The sequence below is a fragment of the Hemicordylus capensis genome, chromosome 4 (genome assembly GCF_027244095.1).
Source record: "Hemicordylus capensis ecotype Gifberg chromosome 4, rHemCap1.1.pri, whole genome shotgun sequence".
NCBI classification, from domain to species: Eukaryota; Metazoa; Chordata; class Lepidosauria; order Squamata; family Cordylidae; genus Hemicordylus; species Hemicordylus capensis.
Window position 1 is genome coordinate 230,176,762 of NC_069660.1, and position 19,094 is coordinate 230,195,855.

Here is a 19,094-nt window from a genome sequence, read left to right on the forward strand (position 1 = left end):
GGAGCCAGAGGATCAGGCAGGAGCCAGAGGAACAGGCAGGAGCCAAGAACACATCAAAGGTCAAGCTAAGGAGGAGCAGTCGAGGAGAAGAGCAAGACACAGCACAAACAAAGCCTTGATAATGAGGCAAGGCCTGCTTCAGACAGGAAACTCTTATACTCTTCATGTCTGCAGGAAGCCAATAACAGGTCTCACAGGGTGGGGTCAGCATAGGGCCTGGAACTCCAAAGCTCCTGCAGTGCTGCAAGTCACCAAGCACATTGCTTTGTAAAACTGGAAGAACAATTTTTGGCCATCAGTTCACCAGTGGTCTGGTGACTTATCTTCTCTGGCACTGTTTGAACTTAACATGTCGCTAAATTTAGACACTTGCAGTGAAATGTGGAAAGCATATATAGTCAGGTCTGCATGAACTCCTTACTGATCATGCTAATCAATCAATCAATATACCACCTGGCTCCAAAGGCTCTAGGAGGTTCACAAAAAGAAACACAACAAAACCAAAACAAACTATTAAAATAATTTTAAACATTCAAAGATTACTAAAAGCCTGGCTTTTAAAAAAATGTCTCTTCTGGGCTCTTTTAAAGGCAGAGAAAGATGTTAAATCACGAATGTCTCTAGGAAGCGCATTCCACAGCCCAGGAGTGACTACAGAGAAGGTCAGCTCCCAAGTCACTGCCAGATGAGCTGGTGCCATATGGAGATGGACCTCTCTCAATGATCTTAATGTGCAGTGGGGATCATGCAGAAGAAGAAGCTCTCCCAGGTAACCTGGTCCTAAACCATTTAGGGCTTTAAAGGTAATTACCAGCAGTTTGTATTTCACCTGGAAACCAATTGTTTTAACACAGCCATAATATGGTCTCTCTGAGAAGCCCTGGAGACCAATCTAACTGTGGCATTTTGGACCAACTGAAATTTCTGAACTACATAGAAAGGCAGCCCCATGTAGAGCGCATTGTAGTTGTCAAGCCTAGAGGTTACCAGAGAGTGCACCACAGTTCTGAAATCATTATCTTCAAGGAACAGACGCAGCTGTCGTATCAATAGAAGATGATAGAAGGCACTCCTGGCTATAGCTTCATCCTGAGAAACCAGAGTGAGGCCTGGGTCCAGAGCAGGATCCAGGCTACGTACTTAGTCCTTTAGCAGGAGTGCAACCCCATTCAGAACAGGAAGGTCTATCACGTCCCTCAAAGTATGACCCCTTACCATGAGTGCCTCCATCTTGCTTGGATTCAGTTTCAATGTATTATCCTTCATCCAGTCCTGCCTGTAGGCAGGCATTTAAAGGGGTTATACCATATCCAGCAGTTTCATATAGATGTTAAAAAGCATCAGAGAGAGGATGAAGCCCCGAGGGACACCACACAAGAGCTCTCATTTCAGAGAGCAGCTATCTCCGAGTGACACCATTGGAGATCTACCAGAGAGATAGGAACAGAGCAACTGCAAAGCAGTACCACCTAGTCCCAAATCCCCCAGATGATCCAGAAGGATACCATGGTCGATGGTATCGAAAGCCACAAAGAGATCCAAAACAACCAACAGAGTCACACTCCCTCAATCCATTCTTTAGTAGAGAACATCCATCAGGCCAACCAAGGCTGTCTCTACCCCATAGCCCAGTCTAAAACCAGTTTGAAATGGATCTAGATAATCAGTATCTTCCAAACCTGCCTGGAGTTCATCAGCCACCACCCTCTCAATTACCTTGGCCACCCAGGGGAGGTGGGAGACTGGCCTATAATTATCCATCACCAAGGACTCCATGGCAGGCTTCTTAAGCAAAGGTCTCCCAATTGCCTCCTTTAAACATGGATACATCCAACCCTCCCTCAGCGAGACATTTACGATGTCAACTAGGCCAACTCTAACAGCCTCCCTGCTAGATGTTATAAGCCATGTTGGGCATGGGTCCAAAAGACAAGTGGTAGGCCGAACACTTCCAAGATGCTTGACCACATCCTCAGGAGTCACAAATTGAAACTGATCCATTTTAACTGAGCCAGAGGACTTACTGGACACCTCTGCAATTGACCCCACCATATCCGTGGAGTCCAAGTTGGCTCCAATGCAAGGTATTTTATGTGCAAAAAAGGTTGTTAAAAGCATCACAGTGGGATGATGAAGAATCCAGATCTAAGTTCAGAGAGGAGGGAACCTGAGTTATTCCCCTCACAACTCTGAACAATTCAGCTGGACACGAACTTGTGGATGCAATACGAGCAGAATAGAATTGCTTCTTCGCTGAACGTATTGCCCCAGAATAAGCCTTCAAATGGGCTTTTTGTCGTTCCTTGTCAAATTCAAGTCGAGTCTTCCTCCACTCACGCTCTAGTTTTCTTCCTTTCTGCTTCATCTCCTGTAGCTGTTCAATGTACCACTGAGCCAATTTCATAGTGGAACAGAGAAGATGCTTAGGGGAGATCATGTCTACTGCCCTGGTAAGCTCTCCACCAGAGTATCAACAGAATCACTGGCAGAACCAACTCTGAAACCCTTCAAGGTCTCTTGCAATCCGACAGGATCCAATAGCCTTCTTGGGCAGACCATCGTAATAGGTCCTGCACCCCTGAAGAGGTGGGTTGTGGCCAAGGGCATAGCTAGGGGAGAGGGGGCCCGTGTTCACACCTCTCTCTGGTGACCCCTCAGAGTGAGGGAGATAATGAAGAAAATAGGGAGGGGTGTGGTTGAGGGGCCCTCAGGAACTAGGGAGCCTGAGTTCTTTGAACCCAATCACTCAATTATAGCTACACTCATGGTTGTGGCTGTGAAACCAACCTTAACCAGATGGTGGTCTGTCCATGACAATGGAGACACTCTAGGAGTCTCCACCCACAGAACACTAACCTGATCTGGTCTGATTGGACCCATGTTCTTTCCCTTCTGGACACCACCATGTTCTTCATCATTCAGCATGTAAGGCCACATTTCCTTGACTCTCAATACACACACCCTTATTTCTCTCCTTTTCTTAACTCTCTTGGAGAAAGGAAGCATGCTGACACTTCCCTGCATTTTCAAATTCAAAGACAGGGTTTAGGCCACTCTTTTCTTCCTCCCTAATGGCACAGCGGGGAAATGACTTGACTAGCAAGCCAGAGGTTGCCAGTTTAAATCCTCGCTGGTATGTTCCCCAGACTATGGGAAACATCTATATCGGGCAGCAGCAATATAGAAAGGTGTTGAAATGCATCATTTCATACTGTGCAGGAGATGGCAATGGTAAACCCCTCCTGTATTCTATCAAAGACAACCACAGGGCTCTGTGGTCACCATGAGTTGACACCAACTCAACGGCACACTTTACCTTACTGTAGATTAATAACTCCCTTGCCTCTGGGAATTGTTTGGTCATGAGTTAGCACTTGGAACCCCCTACCACAGGAATGTTTCGATCCCAGTCATGAGCATTAAAAAGACAGGTTGAGGAATAGTTACTAGTAAGTCAATTAAGAAGTGTTTCCTTTCCATTCATTTCTTCTTCCGCCACACATTGTAAGGACAAATAGATAAAATTTCCTTCCATCACATCAGACAGCAGTTATTCAATGCAGCACCTCGGTCTGTCTATACTCAAGGCATGCCATTTTCGGAACACCCATTCGGGAAATGATCTGCATTGAATTAGGTAAATGCCCATTTCCGAAGCAGTTCCATGAGAAATTAATTAGGCTGAACTATTGTAACCTTTGTATAGTTTGCAAAATATAAGGAAGCAGTGCACACCCATGAGCTAATGCAAGTTTAAAACTAGGGAGGGATTTTGTTTCCCTCCCTTGAGGCTCTTTTAATGCCTACACAGGACATTTTTAGACAGGGCAAAAATATAAACTATGAAAACACCTGTTGTAGATGAAGTAAGAACTTTACTATTGTTACGCTCCCTTGTAACAATATTGTTATATTATTTTCCCAAAGCAGTGAGAAGTTCCAGGTGTTTGCAACATGCCTTGGATTCTGATTTCACTTGAAGAAATGTGGCATCTGTGTAATATTTGGTTTATTTATACAAATATGCAGGTTGAGCATTGGATAAATATGGAAATATTTATTTATTATTTATTAAATCATATTTCTATGCTGCCTGATATAGACCTCCAGGAGGTTTACAATGTTAAAACATAACCAATATAAAACAGTTAAAATTCATAAATCAGGTAAAAACAATCTATACAGATAAAAACAGATTAAAACTGCAAATTTCAAATTTCAAATTTTTAAAAACCAGATTAAAATAGCAAAACTAGGTCAGCTACCAGATTCATCAGAGTGTCCAGATTCTGCATCCTAAAATGCCTCAGCTTTGTGCTTTGGCTCATATATCTTCTATCTAGGCCAGGGCTGGAGCCACCACTGGGCAAACAGGTTCAAAGAACCCGGGCCACCACCAATCAGGGGCCATGAGCACGGCCTCAGACACGTTTCCCCACATCTGACGTCAGATGTGGGGGGCATTATTTTGGTCTCAAACAGGGCCACATGGCCCCATTTGGAGCCGAAATCGTCCCATGCTGCATTGGAAGCATGGCTGGAGTGACTCACCCTGCCTTAAATGCAGGGAGAGCCGCTCCGTGTCTTACTACCAATGCAGCAGGGCCGATCAATCTCCCTCCCAAATGGGGCCACGTGGCCCTGTTTAGGAGAGGGATCAGCCCGCACTGCATAGGCAGTGCGGCCGGAATGGCTCTCCCTGCCTTTAAGGTAGTGAGAGTCACTCCAGCCCACGCTGCCCACGCTGCCCAATGAAGTGCGGGCCGATCTTCCCAAACGGGGCCAGGTGGGAAGACACAGGGGCGTGGCTAGCTGGGTCCCTGTGTCTTAAATCAGATGCGGGAGGCAGCGCTAGGGGGCTGCCGTCGTGGCCACACACGGGCCACCGCCAGCCTCCCTATGCTGCTGATCTAGGCTTTTGGAATCCTTTCTTAGCCTCCCTCTGCTAATCCCTCCACTGACTTACACATACCACCAGGAGAGGAGAGGGCAATGTGGATGAGATAATCTTACACCTTCCCATGAGCCTCTGCCATGAGGTGGGGAAGTGTCACAAGATTCGTAAGGGTGGCTGTCTGTCTTTGAGGGTGATAGCAGCCATTAACAGAGCCATTCAGGAACATCTTCTGTAACATCCATTCAGGAACTTAGAAAAGAATTGCCAATCTGCTGTCACAGCACCATGTTCGCCTATTAGAATTGGCTTTAGGTTCCCCGGTTAACTTTTTTATAAGCATTACTACAGTAGCTATTGGAAGCTTAATGTTGCTTAACATGTGGTAACACGTCACCTAGCATATGTTGGAATAGCTTTGGAATAGCAAGGGCTGGCATATAGCACAATGAGGAAGTGTGTGACTATGAGCCAGCAGCATGGGTTCAGATTCCATTTGGTTCCCTTTGGTGGGACTGTAGCTTAATGGCAGAGCATCTGCTTTGCATGCAGAAGCTCAAAGATTCAATCCCTCGCATCTCCAGGTAGGACTAAAAGAAGACTCTTGCCTGAAACCTTGGAGAGCTACTGCAAGTCAATGTAGAGACAATACAATGGTGTAGATAATACTGATGGACCAACAGTCTGACTCAGTATAAGGCACCTTCCTGTGTTCCTATTGTTTTGTAAGCCAAAATGTTTCCTCTACAGATATCGCTGAAACATGCCCTGAAACATCAGAGATTTCCAACTAGTGACAAACTACTAGAAAACATGTATTTTTTGTTACTAAAAATCTTTGGGGAACAAGCAGGGTTTGGATGTTGCTCCCATAGGCTGGAGGAGACTCTTGTCTACACAAGCAGGAGAATTAGATAGTAGAATGGACTGCACCACTTCAGAGAGCAGAGGCAGGAGGATTCTAGTTCTTGATGATTCCTTCATTCGCATAAACAAATTCTCTACAAACAGAAAACAAGTACAGCAGCAGAGTTCTAAGCCAGTCCTTAGCCTGCTGTGCTGCTTTTCTATTTTCAAAGAGTTTTTAATATATGCAAGCATTCCAATATATGATTACCCACCTGCAGCATGAAGAGAGACAGTCCATCCTACCATCGCATCCTCCTGCATGTACAGACTGTGCCCCTGAGGTAGGAAATGCCAGTTCTATAGTATGGAGCTTAAGTCAGGAGTGAGGAGACCTCAGGGTTGTGTGGTCTATTTGGGTTTTTTCTTCTTCCTGGAACTCCATGGTCCACCAATGGGAACCATAAGCAAAACAGAGCGTTGGGGTAGAAATACACTTGGAATTAAGGAACAGGATGCTTCTGAACTCAGCCCAGCTATTTGTTTTCAGTAAAAGAACTGAGTTCACAGTCCTTTGACAAAAAATTCATTTCTTCCCCCACCCCCGCCCAATTTTCTTCTTTCCAGCAGACTAACTGAGAGGGCAGAAAGCCTTTTGGTTCTTGCTGTTGTTAAACAATTTTGAGTCGGAAGCGATTGCAAATCTACTGGCAACCAAAATGATCCAGTGTGTAGAGTACCTTCCTTACAAGATAAGGCTACATTTGGGACTTTTCAGTCAGTGACTACAGGGACTCTAAGATTACTAAGGGGAGACATTACAAAGGTTTATAAAATTATGCATAATTATGTAGAACCAGGGGTCATCCCATCAAACTGATTGGTAAGAAATTTAGGACAAACAAAAGTACTTTTCACACAGGACATAGTTTGTTTATGGAACTCTTGGCCTTGGGATGTGGTAATGGCTACCAGTTTGGACAGCTTTGAAAGGGGCTTAGATAAATTAATAGAGGACAGGTCTATCAGTGGCTACTAGTCCTGATGGCTAAAGCCTGCCTCCAGGCTCAGAGGCAGAATGCCTTTGAATACCAGTTGAAGATGAGCAACAGTAGAAGAGGGGGCATGCCTTCATCTCTTGCCTGTGGGCTTCCCAGAGGCATCTGGTAGACCATTGTGGGAAACAGGATACTGGATAGGTCTTGGGCCTATCTTATGCACTGCAAATCACCTCTAGATCTACCACTAGAACTGTACTATAATATTTAGGTATTGCAAGTCACCTATAGATCTCTCCCACAAGATCCTGATATACCTTCTGCCCACCCTTGCTAACTGAACAAAGAGGCACCTTTTTACAGTGTTGATTCTCTTTATTTAGCAGAGGGAGAACAACTGACTCTATCCATCCCCAGCACAGCATCCCTCCAGTGGCTGTTGCACTGGAGGGATGTCTACCTTATGTTTCTTTTTTAGATTGTGATCTCTTTTGGGACAGGGATCCATTTTATTGTTTTATTTATATCTATGTAAACTGCTTTGGGAACTTTTGTTGCAAAGTGTTATATAAATATTTGTTGTCATATTGTGGGACATGATTATCCACTTTTGTGCAGTACAAGCAATTATCTATGGTGGTCGCATAAGTGAAGTGTACTATAAGAACACACCCATTTATGATTACCCCCCCCCCCCCCACCTTTTTTTTTTTTGCCAAATTCAGGGACAATCCAGCCACTCTATTACTTTCATGGGAGAATGATAAGCTCTCCCACTGAAATTAACAGAACTTAGGGCTACAGTCCTGTGCACAAAAACCAAGAAGCAAATCCCACTGAAATCAGTGATAAAATTATACATGGAGTAGAGAGAGTAGATGGAATTTTTCCTCCTCTCTCACATCACTAAAACCAGGGGTCATCCCATGAAACTGAAGGCCAGGAAATTTCGGACCAACAGAAGGAAGTACTTTTTCACACCGCACATAATTAATCTTTGGAATTCTCTGTCAGGGATGTGGTGATGGCCACTAGCTTGGATGGCTTTATAAAGGGCCTAGACAAATGCATGGAGGACAAGTCTACTAGTGTGGTGGCCTAGACAAATGCATGGAGGCTACTAGTGTGGTGGTTATAGTCCACATCCAGCCTCAGATACAAGATGCCTCTAAATACCAGTTGCAGGGGAGCAACAGCAGGATTGAGGGCATGCCCTCAACTCCTGCCTGTGGGCTTCCAGCAGCATCTGGTGGGCCACTGTGTGAAAGAGGATGCTGGACTAGATAGGCCTTGGGCCTGATCCAGCAGGGCTGTTCTTATGTAGACTTACTACCCAGTAAAGATGCATAGGATCAGGCTGCAAATGTGCTGGTCCACACTATAGTTGTTTTGTAGCAGTTTCCAATTCATATGAAGCTAAGCAACTTTGAAAAAGGAAACACATTTCCCTGCATTTGGTGCCAAACAATATGCCACACCTTACTCCCTTTACTGATAAGCAAGGAAACACCCTGGAGAATTAGTAACTCGTTATAGCTGTTGAGTTAGGACAGGAGGCCTTAAATTGGTCATTGAAAAGAAGGTAGGGGTTGAGAATGGAAACTTCAGTGACCTTTTGTCAGAAAATAATGGAATGAGTCATAAGGCTCAACAGGGTTGGCTTATCTCTGTTATTCCTTGTGTTTCAGGCAACTGCAGTGACTGAAAAAATGTTACGTTGTCAAAGGGCACATTCCAGCACAGTGCTGCAGTGCTCACATACATGCCACTTCCATTCATTACAATCTGGGCTTGCAAAGGTATACCATTCAGTGACTAAACAGTATCTACAGTAGACAGCAAAGGATAAGGCAGGCTGCTAACATGAGAAGAGCCCTGATGGATCAGACAGAAGACCTGCCTACTATCCAGCATTCTGTTTCCAACAGTCACCAGCCAAATCCCTCCACAATGTCTATAGCAGGACATGAAGACAATAACTCTCTTCCATGTACCACATCTGGCACTCAGAGGTGTCTGAACATGGAAATACCATTTAGCTACCATGGCTGATCGCTGTTAATAGATCTATGTTCCATGAATTTGCCTTGCTCTTTTTTTGAGCCATCTGAAGTCCTTTACAGATTTTAATGTAGTACAGCATATTAGAAGCATGTCAGCTTGTCCTAACGCTGCAGCGATGCACTCCATAGCTACTTGCCCTAACCCTCCTTGGACACAGCATTTGTCTGCAGAGTCAGATCTGTACCCGGGAGAGTTTCTCCCCATTATTTGGAATCCTGGTCTCCCAGTGTTCCAATTCATGGGGAGAAACCCTCTATGGATATAGACTTTGGCTCTACAGAAAAGCACTGTACTTGGGTGAGAGCCAGGAACATGGCTATGGAGGTTGTGATGCCATGAAAGATGGCTAGCTACTGTGCTCCCATCCCCCTGTACCTGGAAACACTGGGAGACATCCAGACTAGGGATGAAGCCACAGTTCTGTGACAGAACATCTGCTTAGCATGCCAAAGATCTCAAGTTCAGGGCCTGCCATCTCCAGGCAGTGGTGCAGTGAAGCAGGAGCGGAGCTCCGGTACTTCTCCAGCTGCAGGACTAGGGCTCCAGGACTTCTCGCAGCACTCCCATGCTCCCCCCTCCCCACTATGTTCTGCGGCTGGAGATGGCCCATAGACACTAGACTAGTAGTCACTGATAGACCTTGATAGACCTGTCCTCCATGAATTTGTTTAAGCCACTTTTAAAGCCATCCAGGCTGGCGGCTTTCACCACATCTTGTGGCAGATAATTCCATAGTTTTAACTATGGACTGTGTGAAAACGTACTTCCTTTTGTCGGCCCTAAATTTCCCGACCTTCAGTTTCATGGGATGATCCCTGGTTCTAGTGTTGTGAGAGATTCCTCTGAATACCAATTGCGGGGGAGCAACAGCAAGAGAGAAGGCATGCCTTCACCTCTTGCCCCTGGGCTTCCTGGAGGCATCTGGTGGGCCATAGTGTAAAACAGGATGCTGGACTAGATAGGCCTTGCTTGAGCCTAATCCAGCTAGACTGTTCTTATGTTATGTTCCTGTGTTCCTCTGATCTGCCTCGTCCTAGTCCAGCACGCAGTATTTTCACTGTATGTGGCACTTCCAGAGCTCAGGTGCATAGGTTTCCAACTATAATATTTCTAAATGCCATCTTGTAGCTTTACATAATAGTAGAACTAACAGACTATATCGTTTGTGCCTTTTTCTACCATTGAACTTTTCCAGTCTTGCTTTTCACTTTTCCTTGGCATGTTTGTGAAGACAATACTGAGCTTGATAGACCAATGGTCTGACTCAGTATATGGCAGCTTTCTATGTTCCTATGTTTATTTTCATTCCCAGATTAAAAACTCTGGAAACTAAGGTTAAAACTTTTCATTTTCTTTGGTCCATGTTAGCTAAAATATCCCTTTCCTGCTAAATGTGCCTTTTAAGAGTAGGCATATATGCACCCCTGGGTCAGACATGGGTATACACATGGGGGAGGGTGGAGCAGAATCTTAGCCTAACCCAATTTTTTAAAAAATTGTTCTACACCGCCCAGTGGCACAGGTTCTGGGAGGTATATAAATATGTAAAATAAAATAAAATAGATCAATATTTTCATATTTTATCCATAATCTTCTTGTGACAGAACTCACAAAAATTATTGCATTTATCTAAGTGGGGTGGTGTGGCCATGGGATGTGGATGGTGGGTAAGTGTGGTTATGTCAAGTGTCATGGAGCGCTCCTCCACTTCTGAATTTGTGACTACACTATTGTCTCCAGGTAGGTCTGAGAAAGACTCCTGCCTGAAACCTTGGAAAGCCACTGCTAATCAATGTAAACAATACTGAGCTAGATGGGCCAGTGTCTGACTTGGTATAAGGCAGTTTCCTATGCTAAGAAATGCCCACATCTTGTTCCACTATCATTATTGTGCAAGTGTAAGAACACAAGAAATGGTGCAACTTTGAGCATTCCCCATAATGTTGTGCAGCAACACATCCTTGCATGGGTCCAACTTTGTTCGTTGTACAAGAGCAGCATTTGTCTGGATGTCAGCCATTGTACCATGTTTGAATAACAACTGAACAAGGCTTAAGTTGTCAGCACATCCTGTGGAATTTGGTAATAAAATGGGACAAAGGTGAGGCACACCCTCAAATGCCCTATCTCCCAAAGAAAAGTTCCTAGTGAAGGAATGTTAGGAAACATTGGTGAGTGGAATTTTAACACAAAATATTTAATCTGATACCTTTTAATATATGGAATTTAATATGGTCCACTGAGCCAATAGTAAACTATTCCAGTGTTCTGTTTACAATAATGTTCTGAGTTGTTATACTCTTCTTTTCCCGCTGATAGAAAACTCCACCCAATCTGTTTATATCTTTAGCAACCTAAGGTTTAGCAGCCTATTTCAAAGAAGAGTGTTCCTGAATCATCTTATGGTTGATTCATGCCCTTGGGCTTATTTTGCTTCTGCTGGATGCTCCCCACCATAAAGTGAGGTGTATGGGCAAATATGGAGCACTGCTTCTGTTTGCAGTCACCTCCCTCCATACTACTTCATGGGCCTTTTCAAGCAATACACTTATTCCAGCTCTAGCCACATATAAGTAGGGACATAAATGAGCACGTCCTGCTTCCCTTCTCAGTGCTTTATTCCTTTTCTCCTAATTGCAGAGGGTTGGTTTGTTCACTTAGGAAAGGGGGCCTGCTGTGCTCATTCACATTTGAATTGTGTATGAGCAGGATCAGCTCAAGACTTATTCTCCAAACTGGCCCAATAAAGCAATCCTAGGCTGTGGCTGCTTTTTATCAGCACATCATATAGGATTGTGTCAGAACAAATTTTCCATGCTATCCATATCAACATGTGCACCTCTGTTTAGTGGGGGCAATACACTCAAACAATAAAGCCAGTGTGGTGTAGTGGTTAGAGCGCTGGACTAGGACTGGGGAGACCCAAGTTCAAATCCCCATTCAGCCATGAAACTAGCTGGGTGACTCTGGGCCAGTCACTTCTCTCTCAGCCTAACCTACATCACAGGGTTGTTGTGAAAAGAGAAACTCAAGTATGTAGTATACCGCTCTGGGCTCCTTGGAGGAAGAGCGGGATATAAATGTAGTAATAATAATAAAGTTGATCAATATGTGCAAACCCGTCTCTGCTCAATGAGCTATATTTGTTTCCTTTTGTGTTCCCGTTCTCCTAATTGCAGGGGAGTGCATCTTATTTGTTCATTCATTCGTTCATTTGTTCATTCATTCGCAACTTTTGTTGAGTAGTGGTATATAAGAATTCATAGCAGTAATTGTCCACTTAGGGAAGGTTGCGCTTGTTCACATGCTGTGCTCGTTCATATTCTTCATGACACTACATATTCATATTGTATTCTGATCTCTCAAAACACTTTTTTTGAATTTTATTGATTATATCTGTATGTAAGAAATGTTGCAGCACCTGCATCTCATGGCAGAGGGGTGTGTGTGTATGTGTGTATGTATGTATATGTATATGTGTGTGAGATAGATAGATAGATAGATAGATAGACACCACACACACCCCAGCGGATCCAATGATGTCATTGGTAGTGACATCCACCAATGACATCTTATCTCGCCCTCTGTCCAATCTCCACCATTCCCCTGTACAAAAGTATTAAGGCCACAACATTGCAAATCTCTATTCCATCTGCTTTGTGATGTTTTACTTTCTCTTACTCACAGCTTATTCTATGACACATCTTGAACAAATTTGTGTCATAAATTACCGTGACTATTTGAAAGTTGCTGTGCTGATTTTATTTTGGTATCACACAAGTCCACAATTAGACAAGTCCTACCATACTAGAAAGCAGGGCCTGTTGATGTCATACTGCAAGAAATGACCATTTACATGTGCCATGTTTCTTAACTTTCAATTGGTTCCTAAACAATTAAAAGGAATTGTTTATACGGAAGGGTGGTATAAAAATCAAATAAATAAATAAATAAATATTGGCTGCTGTTGTTTTTCAGTCTGGGTTGTTTTTATCATTGTTTTTTAAGCATACTGTAGGTCAGTAGGTATTGGGACACGGAGCAGAACACAAGTGCATTTCTAAAACACAAAAGATGAAGGCTTTGCACTTTAGTTGTGGAGCCATTAGCCATTCATATTCAAACATAAAGGCCCAATTAGTTAAACTGGCAGCAGTTAATGGTTTACACATATGCCTTCCCTAAGATTAAATGTGACCCCATCTTTCATCTTTGAAGTTCCAAGTCAGTGGAAAGATTTCTTTTGGAAGATACTATGCTTGATGAGTCTTAACAGAGCATCTCCAGTTGGTTCTTTGCCAGTCAGAAGTGTGTGTATGGCAATGTCAGTAGAGTAAAACAGACATGTTCCTATCTTAATGGCAAGGATAACTATATGAAAGTGCCCACAGGGTTTTAGATCTAGGGGGACACAGATAAACTGAGGATAGTGCTGAATACCCAGGATTTGCAGAACTGCTGAGCTCCCAATTCCAAATACTAGTCCAACGTTGTGGAACTATATTCTTTACCATAGATTTCAAGTAGCAGCCTTCACAGAACTGTTCTGAACTTTATCTAATCATCACCATAACCAATTGGTCAGATGAAAGAATGATTGCTATTTGATAACTTCCAAAGAAGACAGACTAAGTCAACTTCCAATATCTTATTTATATTCTTCTTCATGCTCCTATTTCCTCCACAAATACAACTGTAATCAAAAGGCTTTTAAAAGACTATAATGATTAGCCTCTAGTTAGTATAATCCTGCACCTCTGTATTCCTTTAATCCCCACTAGAATGAACAGAACTTGAGTATGCATTGGATGCAGCTTCACAGCCTTAGCTTGTTCCCTTGTGTTATACCAACACTATTAAGAACTAATTAGTACTTCAGTGCAAAGCAATAGACATATCTTTGCAGGTCACATATTAAGGGTTCCTCTGTACTCCTCCAATGTGCATTTAGACATCAGTGAATACAGGTCACCAATACTAAATTCCTTGATTGGTTATCATTCTCAAATTTCCAAATTCTTTGAAGAAAGACATGTGGCTATGGGCCAGCCAGGCATGTACATCCATATCTTTCCTGTCTTTCCTTTTAAAAATCAATTGCATGAATGGAATTGGCATCTCAAGTCTGGAATCTCAAGGCTGCTTTTGGTAAAAACAAAACAAAATAGTGGGTGGGCAATATATACGGCGACTTATGTCATAACTAGTTTGAATCTTAGTCTGCTGGTTGATTTATGGCTTTCCTTTGTGATCATAAAGAAGAGTAGAGTACATGTTTCTCTTAAGGACTAAGAAACATGGAAATACAATACTTAAAATAATTTGAGAATCTTTGAAACTTTGGCTGGAAAGTGGCCTAGAAATTGTTTAAATTAATAAAACAAAATATAGGCATTGCTCATTTTAATTGAAATGTTGAGTTTGTCTTATTCTCCCCTCCTCACCCCAAATTGCTTTTGAATTGTGTGGTGCAGTTAAAGGATGTTTTACAAGATGTACACAGTAATACTGCAGTAGCAGAGATACGTCTGACCATTTGTGTCGAATGGCATTGGCAGTCCACCTATACTGAAGATTTGCCCCCAAAGTATTCTGCGTATTTGAACTTTTCAACACAATGATCATTTCTAGTGTAGCATAGTGCAGTGCAGTACTGTAACATACCATATGATCATTTGTAGCATAAGCATTTGTAGTTGCAGTGAGTTTCTTTGTTACCTGCTCCAGATCAATCAAGGTAGGGTGGGTGACTGCTTCTGGAAGGACCTGCTCTTTACCCTATTGAAGCATCACCAAAGAGTGACCAGAGATTACTGATCCAATGGCACGGCCACTCAGTTTAGACATCAAACATAACGTCTGAGGGAGTCTGTTTTCTTTGATGAATGACCCGATGAATGTGGAAGCCCACTCTTGAAAACAACAGTATTGTTAGTTGCTGGCATCTGTCCAGTTCCTTCTAATAGCTTTTAAGATTTGAAAGGGAATGGAATGTGAATATATAAAATGTGTTGAAGGCAATGATAGTTATAAGCATTTGTATGTCAATGTGTGCATAAACAAACAATTGTACAGCCAATGTGAAAGCTAAAGGAAAATAAATATACCCCAAAATACACCAAAAAATAAAACAGTTTAACTGACAACATATAGAATAGACAAAGTCAGAAAGGACTGAACATTAGACACTGGCTAAACAATGGTTCATGCCAAAATCTCAAACTCAGGCCAAAGTTAAACTGGAAAAAATGTCTATAAAGACAAAATAATGCTGTCAATAGAGATGTGAAGGCCTGGGGTGGGGTGGGGTGGGGACTGGGAAAACACAGTTTCCTCCCTCATTTCCAGACACACAGCCCTTGCCAGAAAAAGATTTTTTAAAATTTGGGGTCAAAAGTAAAATATTAAACTTTTTCCATTAGCCAGGGCCACTCTGGATTCCATTTATTCCCCTACAATAAGGGAGTAATTTATTATTATTATTATTATTATTATTATTAATTCACATTTTATATCCCACTCTTCCTCCAAGGAGCCCAGAGCGGTGTGTACTACATACTTGAGTTTCTCTTTCACAACAACCCTGTGAAGTAGGTTAGGTTGAGAGAGAAGTGACTGGCCCAGAGTCACCCAGCTAGTCTCATGGCTGAATGGGGATTTGAACTCGGGTCTCCCGGGTCCTAGTCCAGCACTCTAACTACTACACCACACTGGCTCCTATTTTGTGTGGTTTGAAGGGTTTCATTACAAAGGGTTTCATTACATATAAACCACCCTGAGCCATTTTTGGAAGGGTGGTATATAAAACAAATATATACATTAAAAAATAAAATTACAAAGATCTTTCAATTAAAAGTGAACAGGAAAAAATGCAACATTGCATGCCCCAGGTATGAGGGCATCACAATGACCCCAGCATAGCAGAAACTTGCATTTTACTAACATAATCACTACTTCAGGGAAATGGCCATAGTTTCTTGGTGGCCCACATGCTTTACGTACAGGTTAATCCCCAGCATCTCCAGTGGCAAGACTGAAAAGATCTCTACCTAGGATTCTGAAGCCTACTGCAGGTCAGATGACAAAATACTATCCTAATGGACCAGGATAAGAAAGATCTGAGAAAGATACGGCCGTCCAGACACGGGCGGCCATGTTGGCTCCCGGACCGGGAGCAGGGAGCAAGGAAAAACGGCGGCGGCGGCAGGAAGGACTGGCCCCGCTGGCATCGGGAGCAGAGAGCAGGGAAAGACGGCAGCAGTGGCAGGAAGGACTGGCCTCGCTGGCGGCGGCGGCGAGAAGACTGGCTCCGCTGGCGGCGGCCGCCACGCCGAGGAGATTGGTCCCGCTGGTGGCGGCCGCCGCGCTGAGAAGACTGGCCCCGCTGGCGGCGGCCGCAGCGCGGGGACTGAGCCCACTGGCAGCCCAAGGAGAGGACTGGCCTTCAGAACACAAGAGCAGCACCCCCCCCACTAGAGCCCATTATTAAAACGGGCTAAAAAATACTAGTCCTCTATAATAAAAGCCTTGAGCGTGATCCTGTGTCCTTTTCCGGCCCGTGTCTTTCTCGGCCGTTCTGGGCATGCGTGGAGCGCATGCCCAGAACGGCCGAGAAAGATACGGCCATCCAGACACGGGCGGCCATGTTGGTTCCCGGACCGGGAGCAGGGAGCAAAGAAAGACGGCGGCAGCGGCAGGAAGGACTGGCCCCGCTGGTACTGGGAGCAGAGAGCAGGGAAAGGTGGTGGCGGCGGCAGGAAGGACTGGCCCTGCTGGCGGCTGCGCCACGGCGAGAAGACTGGGCCAGCTGGCGGCGGCCGCCGCGCCGATAAGACTGGCCCAGCTGGCGGCGGCAGCCGCGCCGATAAGACTGGCCCCGCTGGAGGCGACCACCGCGGCGAGAAGACTGGGCATGCTGGCGGCCGCCGCTGCACCGAGAAAACTGGCCCCGCTGGCACCGGCTGCAGCACGGGGACTGGGCCCGCTGGCGGCCCAAGGAGAGGATTGGCCTTCGGAACACAAGAGCAGCACCCCCCCCCACTAGAGCCCGTTATTAAAACGGGCTAAAAAATACTAGTGTTTATATATTGTGATACAGCAGTTGACAATCAGTTAACCATCCCAAACATTTTATTCATATCTCTAAGAGATTCTAAGTTGAAAGAAAAGGCATATTACTAAGCGATCAAGGGCTTATAAGAGCATATAGGAATTACATTGTGTGTCAGACTCCAGATAATATCCTTGTATAGTTGTACCCTTGTATTATAAACAATCCTTAATACAATATCATATTTTACCATTACAGTTGAGTCATCATCGAATATACATCTAATTCTCAGCGGATTTCAACTATGAACTAATTTAGGTCAAGTAGTGGCTTTAACAAACACAATGCTTAAAAATAAAATGTATATGGAGGGAAAATCCCTTTGCAACTTGGCTGCTAGCACTCTTCCTGTAAATTTCCCTCCCAGCTATGATCAAAAGGCATTACTGTATAAGTGCTGCAGAACTCAGAACAAAAACACCTCTCTGTGTCTGCCGCAATGTTTTCTGTAGCCACAACTTCTGTCTCTATCCATGCCACAACAAAGATACTTTCCTGGCACAGGCATAAGTATTCTCTGAGTAAATCACACTTCTAGTAAGGTCTTAGTCTCATGTTTGTTGTTATTAGGGCTAGATGTCCTGTTGTTCTTATACTAGTTCCTTGTAGAGTGATGCCACCACACCCCCTAGATTCTACTGTTTTGCCTGATTTTTGTTTGCAGCAACTTCTGTATACGCATATCTGAAAGTACACAAGGTTCAGAATTAACTAAACCAATAGGGCTTTCCATTTCATCTTAGAGCAATGAAAAATTGCACCAGATTAGTCATTCTTTAAATACTTTTTGGTGAATATAAATACCGACTTGCAGAAATACCAGCAATACTGGGATATAACTTACAGCCGGATCCACAACTAGCTTTATTGGGGATACAGTCAAAATATGAAAGGATTAATTATAAAGACTGCTTGCCCTACAGCATAGCAGTGGCCAGAATGGAACTAACATTATCACTGCAGAAATCCAGTATTGCCCTCCACAGAGCAATGGTATATATGCCTTTAGAATATTCCATTAATGGACAAACTAACACAACTTTGAATATCTTGGGGGTCTTCAGCCTAAGATTGTTTTATTAACCATTGGTATTTTCATATCACACAAACATCTGGATTTCTTTCATGGTTCCAGGAGACATTTTACATGGGTATTATTTCTCTCTGAAATCATAATAGGCCCTTTTAATTCTATTTTTAGCCTACTTTCCAGTAGACTTATGAGATCACCCGGCATTCTGTGTGTGTCCATCTGTGTTCCCCCCCCCCCCAAACTTCACAATGCCTGGAACCAAATTGGGTACAGTTGTAGGGACACATAGGGACACCTCAATGGCATAGTTAGTGATGATGTCATTCACCCCAATCCAAGATGCCACACGTGAACTTTTGAGGTGCAAGTGGGCTAATTTGTGGACTGCCTAACCCATTTGAACCAAACGGGGTACAGTTGCAGTGAGTGACACACAGGGACACCTTAATGGCATAGTTTGTGATGATGTCATCCACACCAATTAAAGATGGCAGCTGCACAGATTTTGGAGGCGCAAGTGGGCAAAGTTGTGAACCGCTTAACCAATTTGAACCAAATTTGCTGCAGCTGTAGAGACATATAGGGACACCTCAATGGCATAGTTTGTGATTATATCATCTACCCCAATCCAAGATGGGGGGCATGTGAATGTTTGAGGCACAAGTGGGCTAACCTGTGGACTAATTTGAACCAAATTAGGGATGGTTGTAGTGAGTGACACCCAGGGATGCCTCAATGGTTCAGTCTGTAATGATGACATCCACCCCAATCCAAGATGGTGGACACATGATCATTTGAGGCGCAAGAGATCTAACACGTGAACCTTGATTTGCACCAAATTTAGTCCAGATGTAGAGACAGTTAAAGGAAAGTAGGCTGATTAGTTCTTACTAGAACAACTTATTATTTTTCTGATTGTCTTACATCTGATACATATCTCCTAGAATGTTAACACATTTCTGCATTATTACTACATTTTGTTTGTGAAATTGCTTTGTTACCCCTCCCCCCCGACATCTCTTGTGCTTTACTGGATGGTCATCAGTGTTTCACTAAAATGCACACTACAGATTTTTGTGAATGGTTTTTTTATTTACACACTGTATCTAGAAGCAGATACGTAAATCCTTATACAATTTTTCAAAAAAT